The sequence below is a fragment of the Alosa alosa genome, chromosome 10 (assembly GCF_017589495.1).
Source record: "Alosa alosa isolate M-15738 ecotype Scorff River chromosome 10, AALO_Geno_1.1, whole genome shotgun sequence".
NCBI lineage: Eukaryota > Metazoa > Chordata > Actinopteri > Clupeiformes > Clupeidae > Alosa > Alosa alosa.
In genome coordinates this window covers 29,371,250-29,383,749 of record NC_063198.1, presented here as the reverse complement: position 1 = coordinate 29,383,749, position 12,500 = coordinate 29,371,250, and the positions used below count along the sequence as shown (strand labels likewise).

The 12,500-nt window shown below is 41.2% G+C and overlaps 1 protein-coding gene and 1 long non-coding RNA gene across 2 annotated transcripts in view; both read left to right on the top strand.

Moving 5' to 3' along the window:
- The window catches only part of asic1b (acid-sensing (proton-gated) ion channel 1b), a 231,408-nt gene that overhangs the window by 74,117 nt on the left and 144,791 nt on the right, over positions 1–12,500 (top strand). The gene's annotated exons all lie outside the window — the stretch shown is intronic.
- Positions 5,007–10,065, top strand: LOC125301961. The gene is made up of 4 exons (XR_007194816.1): positions 5,007–5,083; positions 5,442–5,497; positions 8,814–8,936; positions 9,122–10,065. It is a non-coding gene; the product is annotated as an uncharacterized LOC125301961 (long non-coding RNA).

The following is a 12,500-nucleotide window of genomic DNA, read 5'->3' as shown; positions in this document are numbered from 1 at the left end:
CCTCCTCCCTCCTCTCCTCTCTCTCTCTCCTCTCTCTCCTCCTCTCATCTCTCTCCTCCTCTCCTCCTCTCTCCTCATCTACATTCATCTGTCGTCCTCCTCTCTGCTGCGCCTTGTCTCAATCAGCCCCTCTCGCTCCCTCGGTCTTGGGATTTCACACCTCACCCTTAAACAGTCTGCAGCGCTCCTTAGCACCCCATGTCTCTCCCTCCTCCACTCCCTCGAGCGCTGAAGTCGGGACAGGCACCCAGATGGAGGCTGACTCTTCTGGGCAGCGCTGAGGTGGGGAAACAAACAAATGTGCTTGGCTGAAGGCCGGCCTTCGCCGTGGTCTCCCCCGCTCGGCTCTGCTCGGCTCGGCGGTGTTGTCGGAGATGGAGATGAGCCGCGCTCAGCCAGCCGTGCTTGTGTAATCAGATACACTCCCCCTGCTGAGGTGATGGACACTGTTCCGCATGGGTTCCCTCCGGTTCTGCATCTTCGGCTTCGGTTCTGCAAGTCCGGTTCCTTATAAATGCGCCGCCATGCCTGCAGGCTTTTCCTTTCTCTCCCTCAGCTTGCAGGCTGGAAGGCTGCTGTCTGAATGATGCCACATTGTTTCAGAAGGAGCCTTTGACATTTCCCAGCTGTTGGTGGTAGGTTCAGACCTGGTGGATTGTTTTGAAGTATGGATAGGCGTTTGATCTCTTTGGCCTGTCTTGAGGATAAAACACATATACTGACAGGTTTGAATATACTCTCTGCATGTAAACTAGGACCAGTTCTGCCTAAAATGTACCAATTTTATTTACAGGAGCAGAAATCCTTACTAAGATTATAAATGTTAAATGTCAGCAGTAGGCATGGCAAACAGCAATACAGAGAGCTACTGCAAAGCTGAGATACGAGAGAGACCCATGGGACCACAGAGTTTGGGGAAAGCTTCCACTAAGTGAATGGGGCACAGGTTGAAAATCATCGATGGAGGAGTTACAGAAGGGAAAATCGTTCACCCTACATACACTACTTGCCATCTGGCTAGATGAGTCTAGGTGTCAGAAAAGGCAGGAAATGCTGGTGTTACATATGTGATGCAACTCGAGCAGTCGGAGCATGAGGAATGTGAAGTGTATTTTCGACAGCTTGAAGATTTGTCCACAGAAGAATTAGGAACGTTAGGAAAGAGAAATATCTCAACTGAAGCAGTTGTAGCGAGATAAAAGTGCAGTAGTGTAATATAAAATGGGGTAAATACCTCACACACACAACACAATACCCTGGACAGAGCAGTCTAGGCATCAGGAGAGGGCCGGTCTTCATGTCCGCAGTGTTCTACATGTAGCACTAATCTGGACTGAGTGCTGTGTGTTCTGCAATACTTGATACATTGCAAAAGATTCATCTATGATACATCACAATATCGGTGTTTAAAGAAGAAGAAAGTGGCATAAAAAAACAATAATGTGTTTATTTACTGCATTTCACAAAGGACTTGAAACAGTCTTCCCCTAAAAGGACACCTAGAGGAGGCATCATCTGTGCTTGACCAGGGGGACACTGGGCAAAAGTGGTGGTAGAAGACCAATTCTGAGACCGGAGGAGTCATTCTTCTTCTTCATCAATCATGTGCAAGAGACCTCTTTCTTATTAGTTTTGCTTTTGTCTTCATTTTCTTTGTGTCTTTAATATATTTGTGTATTTATTATTCATTTTAGAGAGATTTGCAGAGTATCTAATGAATCGATACTGTCACAATACTTTGCCCACAATCACAATTTAGCTATTCTGCAATACTTGATACATTACAAAAGATTAATCTACAATACATCACAATATTGGTGTTTAAAGAAGAAGAAAGTGGCAATAATGCCACTATAATGTGTTTATTTACTGCATTTCACAAAGGATTTGAATATTTGTGTATTTATTATTCATTTTAGAGCTAGGATTTGCAGAGTATCTAATGAATCGATACTGTCACAATACTTTGCCCACAATAACAATAGTATCACAATTGAGCTATTCTGCAATACTTGATACATTGCAAAAGATTAATCTACAATACATCACAATATTGGTGTTTAAAGAAGAAGAAAGTGGCAATAATGCCACTATAATGTGTTTATTTACTGCATTTCACAAAGGATTTGAAAAAGTGTACAAAGAATACATTCTCAATAAATAACAGATTTCAGGAGAGGATTTGCCGGTGTGTTAAAATAAAGTATTAATCCACAGAGAGGCAAAAAGTAATGCACAGGCAAGCCGACTGTATGGCAGAGTACAAAGCTTTATTCACAACGCTGGAGACAGGTTACAAACACACAAGCATCCTAGCGAGCATGAGAGCAACAAGTCTGTTGTAGACAAAGTCTTACCGTTATGTATAGGACTAAACAGGGTATTCTTGATGGATTTCATAGAATAAAGAAAAAAGAGCCGTCATGTTAAAGAAAGCTAATTAAAGAAAAGCTGTTTTTACTCCAGACTCCCTAAGGCAGTTGACCTCAGATCATGGACAAGAGGAATCCAGAGATCATGGACAAGAGGAACCCAAAATAACTCCTTGTAATGACCATCCTTGTAATGTTTACATTTCTTTAAAGTGTAGCCAGTTTGACAACAACAACCCGAGTAGACATTTAATAGCTAAAGTGTTGTCTAGTTACTGGAAATTTCCCCACACCGGCACCGGCATCTGTTCGGTCTTATCACTTCCTTTTCTTCTATTCTTTCCATTCTTCCTTCCATCCCTCACTATCTTTCACTAACAATATGCAGGGCCCTGCCATGTCATATGCCATCCACTTGTAAATATTGATACAAGGATACAAGGATACAAGGAAGTTTATTGTCACATGCATATAGTTACTGGAAGTAAGAAATGCAGTGAAATTATGTCTGGTGTCAGCCTATTTGTGCATTAATGGGGTAAAAGTGCAGTAGAAGAAGGGTTTAGTAGATTAAGTGGCAAGGGCTGCATAAAAAAAGGTGGGGAGGATTGGGATTGGGTGGGGGCACCAACAAGGAGCACCCAAGAGCAACAGGGGCAAGGAAAACTCCCTTACCAAGGAAGAAACCTTGGGCAGATCCACGGCTCAAGGGGCTAACCCAAACTGCCAGGGTCTTGGTGTGTGTGTTAGGGGATGACAGGGGAGATGGGATAGTGTGCTGTGTATGTGGGGAGAGGGCAGTGTGCAATATGTGTGTTGGAGAAGCTTCCTCATGAGACAATGTGCTGTGTATGTAGGGGGCAGGGACTTACTATTGCAAGCAGAGTACTGTATGTAATGTATGTGGAGTGATGACAGTGAAGATGTGTGTGTGGGCGGGAGGGGAGTGGAGCAGTGACTGTGTGTGTGTGTGTGTGTGTAGTGTGTAGGTGGGTAGGTGGGGGCAGTGTGCTGTAAGGCATGTAGAGGATGTGTGTTGGAGAAGATCCTGAAGACAATGTGCTGTGTATGTGGGGGGGGGCAGTGTGCAGCAAGTATGTAGAGGAGTGCTGTATGTATGTGAAGTGATGACAGTGATGATGTAAGTGTGTGTGTTGGGGGGGGGGTCAGGGACTTACTATTGCAAGCAGAGTACTGTATGTAATGTATGTGAGTGATGACAGTGAAGATGTGTGTGTGGGCGGGAGTGGAGCAGTGACTGTGTGTGTGTGTGTGTGTGTGTGTGTGGGTAGGTGGGGGCAGTGTGCTGTTAAGTATGTAGAGGATGTGTGTTAGAGAAGATCCTGAAGACAATGTGCTGTGTATGTGGGGGCAGTGTGCAGCAAGTATGTAGAGGAGTGCTGTATGTATGTGAAGTGATGACAGTGATGATGTAAGTGTGTGTGTTGGGGATGGGGGTGGGGTGGGGGTGGGGGGGCAGAAAGGCTAGGCAATCAAGGACATGGGTAGATGGAGGAGAAATCAAAAGTAATAAATAAAAAGTGTGCAAAAGTTGGAGAAAGTCAGATATGTGTGTGTGTGTGTGTGTGTGTGTGTGTGTGTGTGTGTGTGTGTTTTGACGTGTGATGAAATAAGAAAATAAATAAAAGGTCTGTATAGTGTGAGTTCAGAGTTGGGAAATGTTTGAGAGTGCTGAGGAGTGAATGTGTGCAAAGTCAGTATAGTGTGAGTTCAGAGTTCTGGATGGCCTGGGGATAAAAACTTCTCCTGAGTCTCTCAGTTCTGGCTTTGTGACTACATAGGCGCCTTCTTGATTTCAGCGGTAGGAATAATCCATTGTTAGGATGAGAAGAGTCCTTCAGAATCTTTTGGGCTCTTAGGAGTACTCTTCTGGAATAGATATCTTGTAGAGCAGGGAGTTGAGTTCTTATAGTATCGCTCAGCTGAGCGCACTACTACTCTGCAGAGTACTACAATCTCTAACTGTGGAGTTCCCATACCAGGTGATGATGCTACCAGTTAGAACATTCTCAACCGCTGAAGTGTAGAAGGCCTTCATGATGGATGTAGAAACTTTGAATTTCCTTAGCTGACGAAAGGAAGTAGAGTCGATGTCTGGACTTTTTCAGAACATATTGAGTGTTAACAGTCCATGTTAAGTCTTCAGTAATGTGGACACCAAGGTATTTAAAACGTGTGACTCTCTCTACAGGTTGCCCGCTGATCATTAGTGGGGTGTAACTGTAGTTCTGCTGCTGCCTTCTGTAATCCACTACCATTTCCTTGGTTTTATTGATATTCAGTGTCAAGCTGTTAGATTGACACCACTGTGCCACCTCATCAACCTGATCCATGATATTGAGTTTGAATATGTGTGCTATGTTAGAGGCACACAATACAGGGCCGTTAGGCATCTGCAGAAGTGGCGACCCTGAGCGGAGCCATGAGAAATGAGACGCAATATCAGTGTCTTTTCCTCAGACACAGACTTCACATGGGAACTGTCAGTACACGATCCGTACCGCCTGCCAGATCCGTTCTGCGCATGCGCATAATTACGTAGTAGAAGACGGAACGATTCCTCTGTAATATCTGTACCACGCATGTCTTGAAACAGTTGGACGCCAAGAAGCCGCACATTTGACGAGACCAACTTCGCAGAAAAATATATTTTGACTACACCCGACGAATTATGTTCACAGATTGTGCAGGTAAGAGTACAGCGTTCAGATGTTCAATGTATCTTTGTCTTTAGAAATGTTGCTATTGTTGGTTAAACGTAATGTCACTATATGGCAATTGTTAACAGTGAACGTTAGCTATCGTTAGCCGTTTGGGTAGAAATAATCATGCTAATCATTAACGTAACAGTAACGGTAATTTAAATAGGGACCACATTGAGCATTTGCTAGTATTCATTCATGCCAACAGAGCAACCTATATTTATTATCAACACTTAATATTTAGCTAGCTTACTAAATATTAAGTGTTGGATTAGTTAGGTTGCTTTGTTTCATCTGAAGGTTTATGGGCTAAGGTTAAGGTAAATAATGTGCATTTATTTATCAGGTTGATGCCACTAAAGACCACGATTAACTTCACCAAAGGACATGGAAATATGTGCGGTAAGTACTTTTTTTTACTGGTTAACGTTAGTTAAGAGACCTGTTATTCAGCACATGTTCTAGACAAGGTCGTAGTCTGAATTTTTAAAATACCAAGGTCGGGGGCGTCGCTAGAAATTTTGGGCACCCCAAAATGCTAGGGGCTTCTGAGCCCTCCGATCATTTTGCCAACAATGACACAGAACGATAGATTCGTTAATTTTATAACATGTTTTTTTGTTTTGTTTGTTTTACTTGAACCAACACACTTTTCCACAATATTCTATTTATTTTAGATGCACTTTTATATCTCAAGAGCCTTTTCCCAAATTGGCTTTGGATATTTGCAGTGCATAAGGAAAGTATTCACAGTGCTTCACTTTTTCCACAATGTAAGTTTCAGACTCATCTTAAAATTAATTAAATTCTCTCATCTCAATCTACACATTAATACTCCAACACTCCACAGAAAGTGTGGAGTGTTTTGTAAATTTATAAATAATAAAAAGACTGAAATATTTAATTTACATACTGTAAGTATTCAGACCCTTTGTCATGACGCTTGTAATTTAGATCTAGTGCATCCTACTTCTATCAATGGTTCTTGGTCCTTGGTGGACTTGATTGGAGTCCGAAATTAATTCACTGGACATTATTATGACCGCCGCTAGCGAAGCTAAGGTGATTCATGGCTCAAAGTAAAGTAACTAGGACTGAAACTACATAAATTCGCCAAAGACTCAAAGTGAATAATTTGTGTCAACTCGCCACAATGTAGATTTATTAACGCACCCGCGATGATCTACATCTCCATTTAAACCAAATGTTTTAGAGCTGCCGTTGAGAGAGATGTATCCAGGGCAGGGCTGTACCTACCTACACAAATCATTCTTTGTGATGGATGATTTAGTAGCCTACCAACGCTACAATCGGGTCCGATACAGTTTTGCCTATACTGTGAGACTGAGGCTTTTTTTTGTTTGTTCGGCGCGTGTTTAGGGTGTGAGAGGGGAGTCGATGTGCTTTGATTCCAGCTTGGTAGTGGTAGTCTATGCGGTTAAAAAGCACGTGTGTGTGAAGTATCCAAACAATGATAACACTTTCATTATGGCTGCTTTAGCCACAGACCTTCAGCTACTGTACCGTGGGTCCCTTTTAGAAGTGTCCACTTCATTCGCGCTTTCCGGATTCCACGAAGCGTGAAATGTATTACTACTAATATGCAAAACTATTAACTTTTCGCCAAGAGGTGGCAGTTTAAGTCTGCTTCATACTGTATAGATGGTCTCACAGTTGATGGTGCATGTCAGAGTGAAAACCAAGCCACGAGGTTGAGAAAATTGTCTGTAGACCTGTGAGACAGGGTTGTGTGAAGACACAGTGATCTATAACAACATTTATGCAGCATTGAAAGTGGCCAAGAACACAGTAGCCTCCATCGTTCTGAAATGGATAAGTTTGGAACAACCAACGGTCTTTCTAGATCTGGCTGAGTAATCCGGGACAAAGGGCCTTGGTCAGACAGGTAACCAAGGACCCAATGGTCACTATGAATTAGATCCAGAGTTCCTATGTGTCATGACTTCCTGGCTCAAGGCCGCCACAACATAAAAGGGGGAGACCACACCGAGTATATTAAACACAAAAATAGGTTTATTAAATAAACTATGTACAGAAGTCAGTAAATGTATGCCAAAGTAAAACTGTGGTGTATGTCAGCATAATGAAATGTAATGCAAAAGGTGTGTCAGTGGGGAGCTGTGAGTCGCAAGTGTGATGTCGAAAGCAAGCAAGCCAGCAAGAGGTCTCTCAGTACTAGGATAGTGAAATGATTTCACTAGCTATGCATTTATTATTTTGCAAAACTGTAAAACACAAGTTTCTTTCAGCTTATCCATGTTTTTTTTTTTTACGTGTAAATCGCATTGAATATGTAGGCCTATATCAACCGTAGGCCTACACACTTGATCGCTGAAACCAAGCCACGGTTCTTACAGTAACTGACTCACGTTCACGTTGATCTCTATAACTGTTAATTTTTTAGTAGCCTATATTCAAACCTATCCATTGAATTAGTTACTGGATGATATTAAAAAGAAGCGGAATTATTTGTGGTTGACCTGGAAATGTCAACTTGGTGATCAAAAAGTTATGGATTTCATGTTGGCTGCGAATTCAGAGCATTAAGTTACGTTGTGTCAGTGTAACGTTAGCTAGCCTAGTCTATTTGTCTATAACGTTGCTGCCATACAAATCTAAACCGCAGTAGGCTCATGTTAATCTAATGGGCTTTGAGACATCTGTTTTGTCTTGTGACAAAGTCTCCTGGTTCAATTGTTTCCAGTTTCATTTATTGTTTATAATGCTAAAGAGGAAAAATAAAAAATATGGTTTGCAGTGATCACAAAGAAGGTATGTCATGAATATCTAACATAGTAAAGACTGTTACAAAAAAAATCTCAAAACAATTCAACTGATCCTAAAAATAAGGTATGACCACTAGAAGCAATAGAGGGTCTCCGCGGAAAGTATTAAAACGTCTTAAATAAAATACACATTTTTTAAGGTCTTAAAATGTATTAAATTTAGCTAATTTTCGAAGAGTGGCATTAAATTTCATCTGGGTGGAAATATGAGAAGAAATATGTCTGGAGAGACTATTTTCCATGCTAACGTTATTTCACCAGTGCACATCCCTGGCTGTCTAACAAGACAGTGCCAGGAGTGATTTCAGTGAAGCAGAGAAAAGCTGTGAGTTGATAAAATAGGTTCTATGTGCTCTGAGCACAAGCTCACTTGTAGTCGGCAAACCAGTTTCCTGTTCTTTGACATGGCTGTCAACAAGCACCTGAAAATGAGTGCTTTAGTTCTACTAAAATGTAAAAATTAGAATGTACCGCCTAGAACAAGGTAGCGATGGAGTTTCTCAGACATTCGTCGTGACAGCCAGTAAAAAGAAGTAGAAAGCGAGTAACTGTTGTCGGAGGAACAGGGAAGAGGAAAACGACAGCCTGACCAATTGAGGAGTGTCGTAAATCACATACTCTGAGGCTGTAGGGGGAGCTCTGCAGAGAAACCTGCGAGTAAAAAGTGAGAAAACAGCAAAGAAATGGCCAAAACTGCATAGTTTCTCTTTAATCACAGATGCATCAGAGTATTTATTGGATTATGACCTAAAGATTCTTAGCGTTTGCCCTTTTGTTTTTCTAATCAGTATTACAGTGTATGAATGATGATGATGATTATAATGATGATACTCTGTTTTAGTGCTGTAGTAATATTATTCTAATAAATTATTTTGTCTGTCCTATTTCTCCCTCACACTCTCATTTAACAGTTCAAACCACCAGAAGGTGCAGTGCAACCAAGTCCACCAAGCCCCCCCCAGGACAGACAAATCACTCAACAACATAGAATGACAAAATGCCACCCCAAATTGTCAGATGGCACAGTTCATGTCGTAAGTTCACCGTATGTTTTTTATGTTTAATGTAACCCTTAGCTGGAAAAAGTTGGAAAGTCCTTATAGGGTGACATATTTCTCCTATTTTAGTCAGTGTCAAACCACTGCATAAAGACTTATAATACATCGGGTGTAAATAAAGTGCATTAAAATGGTCAACTCCAGGTGATTCTCTTTCACAGAAAAGCCCAAGGACTCAGAACATGAAGCCAAAGAAGTAGATGATGACTCGGCCCAGTGACACCAAATGGAAAAGCCCATTGCAGTAGTCAACCCTACTGGAGATGAATGCATCAATAAGTTATCTAAATCATGTTTTGACATTAGACATCTAAGTTTGGCCATGTTTTTGAGGCTTATGACTCTGCCACTGCACATGGTTTGTAGAGAGAGGCACGCACACTCCATTCTGTCAGATAAAAATGTTTGCATGGCTCTGATTGGAAATTGCCAGAAGGGATAGGTCAAGCAGGGGCAGTGTGAAAGGCGTCCTAATTGCTTGAGTGGGAGGGGAAACCTCTAATGGCCACCTTACAACAAACAAGTTTGTCAAGATTTGGGAAAGATTCTTAAAAGATTGTAGTATTTTAACTAATGCCCCCCATTCAAGCTTTACTCAAAAGACTCCAATCTTTAAAGAATCTTTTCTCAAATCTTGTCAAAGTTGTTTGGTGTAAGGAGGCCATTAGTCTAATAGCCATGCACCAAACCACCAAAGTACTCATGACTGTCAGGTAGGGTGACGGTATTTTAACACTATTTCAAAAAATGTCCAGTGATGACATATTAACAGCAAAAACCTTTTATAGACTATTTCTTTGTACAGTGTACTCATGCAATGGGCAGCAATCGTGAGATGTTTGCTTAATGTTATAGTTGTGAAAACATTAGAAAATGTTATGGGCTTGAAATTGCATACAATACCTGATGTATTTTTTCATGTTACATGAATTAAAATGAAGTGTTATTTATATAAGATCATACTTATGTGCCTATTAGTGTGTTTATAGTCAGAAGTTGCAGAGCATCTTCAAAAGGATGAACACCCATATGCTCTATGGCCTTGAAGGATTTGTTATTTATGCATGCAATAAAATTATATTAACGGTCATTGAGTCCATGTTCTTGTCTCAACACAGCAAGTTAGTTTACTTGTTCCCCCCTCCTCCTAAAGGGCTCATTCTCTCAATGCATTTATTCATGGTTGTAATAGGCAGCATTCATTTAAATGTAGGTGACCATACTCATCTTTGCAAGTTTACACAGGCAAATACATAGGCTAGCAAGTTCACAGTAAAGGAATGAGTCATTTGATGATCATTCCATGTGTGAATTTGAATGTGTGCTCTCGTTTTGATGCAGTGTTGCCTCCTGAAACGCGTACGCAGGTGTCTTGCGTGGATGCATGCAAACGTTATGGGCCACAAAATGAAAGTATCCAGTTCCCAGATCAGTTCATATTTCATTATTAAATTATAACAATGTTACATGTGAAAACAAGGACTTAACAGTTAGCGTGAGGAGACGGCATGTAGGCTAATGAGAGCTGTCAATTGTGTAACCTAGCTTAAGTGTAAACTAGAAAGCTGTTTCGTACATCTCATCCAGGGTTTTGGTCTGTAGAAGTTACAACTACAAATATTTTTTTTTTTTTTTTTTTTTTCTCTTCTTCGCTTTTCATGCCGCTTGATTCATCGCGGGAATTTCGGGTCGCCTGACAGAAACCGACCAATCTGGGATGCGTTTCCCAAATAGTTGCTAACCTGTTAGTTGGTTGGCAATGGGGAAATTGCATTGCAACCAGCTAAGTTGCTAATTTAGCAGCTAGGAAACGCAACCCTGACAAATCAACGTTGATTCGACCTCCTTTGCTATCTGGGTAGCCTCCATACATTTCCGTTGGTTCCTTAAAACATGTACATTTAACTATTATAACTTTATTACTGCTACAAACAATGTTAACTTGACTTATACATTCTCGTTCTCTGAATAGGTAATACTGACAATCGCGCAAGCGTAGAACCGATCATGTAGTGTCGTAAACCATCGTAAAAGACGTTGAACTTCTGCGCATGCTCAACTTCACTACCATCACTTTACAAAACTATAATTTTGAAACATATTGTCTGAGGCTTTCATCAACAGCCTTTTTTTTTTCAGTTTTGGTATCATCCGTTTTTATAAAAGAAAGAAAAAAGTGCTGACATATTTCTTTCACTACATGAGTTATTGTGAGACTAAAATATCACTGTTTAGAGGCCTTGCACCCTCATTTCTGCTGCTGTTTGATCATGTGGAGATGAGGTATATAGACCAACAAGACAGAAGCAAGGCTTTTCAGACATGTTGCCTTCAGATCCCATCAATCCTCCACTTATTCTCCGACTGTGTCATTCCGTCTTCCCAAACCCTCCCTTTGAGTGTGCCCAATCCCATGCATCACTTCCCTTGTGAGGGATAATGGAATGCTATGTTTACAGTTAGCAAGTGATTCATGCCCGTCGATAGCTTGTTTCCTGTCTCTTAACAGGCTTCACTCCCAGTGGTTGGCTGCAGCTGGCATTACGCCTAATAAGATGTTGAGCTCGATATGAGTTTGATTGCTCCTTCACGTCTGTACGGTTACCTCCGAAAGCCGTTTGGAAGAAGGGTAATATCTTTAAATGAGAGTCTGGGTAAATGGAGCCGGATTAATAAAGTTAACAATCTGCGCTTGGCGGTAATTAAGGAGTTTTTCCCTCTCACAGAGGCTTAGGGGTGTGTGTGGGGAACATATAATGAGCAGAGAGGTTCTCAGCGCTCGTCACACTGCTGAGTTATACACACTCAGCTTCCCCCTCTCTCTCTCACACACACACACACACACACACACACACACACACACTCTCAACGATCACACTCAGCAGAACTGTCTGTATGAGAGCTGAGTAGGAATCTTATGGCATTCGTCTCTGAGTGTTCATTTGTGCTGTATTGGCTACTAGCTTTTATAGACGTTTTGCCACTTTTTGGTCTGAGTTGTTCTATAATTAAACTGTCAGATGGACTGTGCAAGTGTATGTGTTGGTGCCCATGGTATGGGATTTTATTTGAATAATAATGAATAATGACTGACAACAAAGAAGGTTTTGTGATTTCAGAGACTGTGGAGAGTGTTTGTTTATTGCCTCTGTATATTTTGCTTATTGCTGCATGTTAAGCTGCAGCCATGTTGGATGTTATAAGAGGGTGAATGTATCGATAAATGCATTGTTAACCTTCAGAAGTCTGTTGTGCATGTATTCATAGCTAATTGAAATCACTCTGTAAATGGCATTTAACATTATAGCTTTCCATTAAACCTGCTAGGCAAAGGTCTCAATATTCAGAGCATTCATCAACAGCCTCGCACACGCACACACACACACACACACACACACCATCCCCCAAACAGGAGCAGGAGGATGTGTCCTGTCTTCATGCCCTGTCATTAATTTGAATTCTGTCAAACCTGTGCTCACTCTGATATAGTCTACGTGATGCATGAATCTGCAGACCGTTCAAGCGTGGTAACCTTGCTGT